Source organism: Galeopterus variegatus, unplaced genomic scaffold (assembly GCF_000696425.1).
Source record: "Galeopterus variegatus unplaced genomic scaffold, G_variegatus-3.0.2 Scaffold9413, whole genome shotgun sequence".
Classification (NCBI taxonomy): Eukaryota; Metazoa; Chordata; class Mammalia; order Dermoptera; family Cynocephalidae; genus Galeopterus; species Galeopterus variegatus.
The window spans coordinates 40,795-43,678 of record NW_007735524.1 but is presented as its reverse complement, the minus strand read 5'-3'; positions in this window follow the sequence as shown (position 1 = coordinate 43,678).

Below are 2,884 nucleotides of genomic sequence, written 5' to 3'. Positions count from 1 at the left end.
GTGACACTGTCATTTAAGAGTGAGAGCAAAATAAAGATGTTTTCAGACAAGCAGGTTTACTATTCACAGACTTCCCTGAAACAACTGGTGAAAAATGTACTATAGGAAGACTGAATTTGAGTGGTAAGCAAGAAGTCTACAGTAAATACATTGGTAAATCCAAATAAGCATTTACTGTAAATAACGAAATACAGTAATGAGGTGGGGGTCAGGGGTAAAAACGAGATGAAATGAAATTGATAACACAGAAGACAGACGTTGATTTTGAAGAGTTCTAAGGTCTTTGTATTATTAAAGCAATGAATAAAGATATTGACTTTACAATCTAAATATTTGCATTAAAAATGGATAATTTTGTAGGAGTAGACAAAGAAAAATAATGGAAAAACCTGATCAAGTCAATGGAAGNTATCTTCCCTGATATGATTTTAAAAAATGGTATCTCGGGCTGGCCCCGTGGCTCACTCGGGAGGGTGCGGCGCTGGGAGCACCAAGGCTGCGGGTTTGGATCCTATATAGGGATGGCCGGTGCACTCACTGGCTGAGCGTGGTGCAGACCACACCGAGCCGAGGGTTGCAATCCCCTTACTGGTCAAAAAAAAAAAAAATGGTATCTCATTGTTTTATTACTTTGATTTACATAATTTCAAGTTCGATGAGATTGATCTTTTTTCATATACTTATTATCTATATTGTGAATTTCTTAATCAGGTGCCTCCTTCACATATATATAATTGTACAGTAGTGTTAATTTTTTTTGTTCATTGATTCCTAAGGTCTCTTTTGTTCTAAGTATCTTAATTCTTTGTCTGTTATTATGTTGCAAGTATTTCTCCTAGTTTGCATGTATGTGTATATATGCATCCTTGTGCAAGGACACAGAGATGCACTGCCTACAACACTTTCAGTGAAGGACTTGTGCTAGATGTCTGCAGACAGCGTCCAGCTCTCTCTCACCTCAGCTCCAGAGAGCTGCCTTGCCCAAGTAAATGTTCTTCCTGGTGTGACCTATATCCATTGACCAATTGCAGTAGGGGATAAAAGTCCAGCCATTTCGGTGCAATATGGGACACTATGGCAGGCCATTTACACTCCAGAGCTCTGCATAGGTTAGCACAGTTGGTTTGCACTGTAATTCAACCTCTCCCCTAGAGAAACCTTGCTTCCTTCTCCTCCTTCCCACAGGTGTTGATCTCTAATAAATTTGCTGCCCACTAAACTCCAGCTCAGCATCTGTTTCTGCAATATCCAACATCTTGGAACTTAATTGCTTAATTAGTAATTGACATGATACATATATACCTCTAAACATAAATACATTATCCTTGAAAATAGTGTATTTTGTTTTTCTCATAGGGAAAACTGGCTCTTTTATAGATTATTGGAATAAAAGATACAAAAAATTGAATACCATAAAAAAAAAGTCTTTCCCTAACAGCTATTATGCAAATTCATTATCTACATTATGTTTTTCCAGATAAAAGCTATATTTTTACCCTGGGATATATCCCCTTTATCTTGCTTTATTTTTCTTCATAGCACTTTATTTTAATATATTTTATATATTTCTCCCTCTCCAGCACCTAGAATGGAACATGACATATACTAGGTGTTCAATAAATATTGGTTGAATGAATAGATGGGTTAGACCAACAAATGAATTAGTGGCTTTTGGCCAAAGGCAGATAAAGCATTTCCAGACCAATAACATATTTGACCTACCTCTTCAGGAAAATGAAGCACAGTGTCAACTTGCCTCATACAGAAGTTGCCAAAAATTTTCATTGTACATGCACAGATGTATCCAGACTGCTCTGGAGACATTATTCCTCTGCTCTCTTCTTTTCCCTAGCCTTACCCTTCGGTTGCAGACTGCAGAACTGCATAGCTTCAAGGGAGCTCACAAGTTGCATTCAGGTGACCAGGAAGAGTAACAGATGTCTGGATGCCCTCATTTTGCAGATGCCTCTATATCTGTGCTGCCTAAAAGTATTTTAACTATTTTCTGGTGAGACATGTATTCTCTTTTAGTTACAGCCCAAGTTTCCAGAATCCCAGATTAGCACCCTAAACCTCAGAGTCACTAATCCACTAGACTGGCTCTATGCATCTGCTGATGCAGGATGCTTTCAGACCTTCATTATATATTGTTTGAGTTTGGATTTTCTCCAGTGTTAGCTCTTTGGATTGGAATGCGGTTGGCTATATTTTTTGTCAGACTATTTAAAGACGAGCAAATAAACTTAGAGAGGGTAAGTAAAGGTGACACAGGAGACCTGAGATAGAGCTAGGACTTTTGCCATCGATCCTTGTCATCAAAAGCCATCATTAATCTTATCGCTGTTCTGTGACAGGATGGCAGAACAGCACAGGTCGATTTGAGATTCAGTACAATGGGGAACAGTCACTCTCTCCAATTCTTTTGTAGAAAGAGCTGACCTAAGAATACAACTGAAGTGCACAGATCATCATAAAAGCACAGTCCATGTTCATATATAAGTTCACCTGCAGCACGTTTGTCATTTTTAGCTACAATCAGAATGCCTGATGCTGTTTTTGTCCAATAGTTTTCCACCTAAAAGGAAAGGATATTTGTTATGCTAAGTAATTAGAAGTGGAATATTTCTTAAATGAAACTTTTCCAGGCTAAGTAACTTGCAGGGGGAAGAAATGTCCTCTTTTATTTTTTTTCCTCAGAAGAAATTGATTAGACAGAACAACTACTGGAGGCCCCAAATGTTTAAATCAGCAGGAGACTGTAGTGGGGAACCCTGAGCATTTTCTGATTGTTAAACCTGCCCCCTTCCCCTGGAGAAACTGTTTTAGAAATTTTATGCTTGGCTGTCTTAATCGCGAACTTTAGCTTCTGCGACCCAGCTTGCTT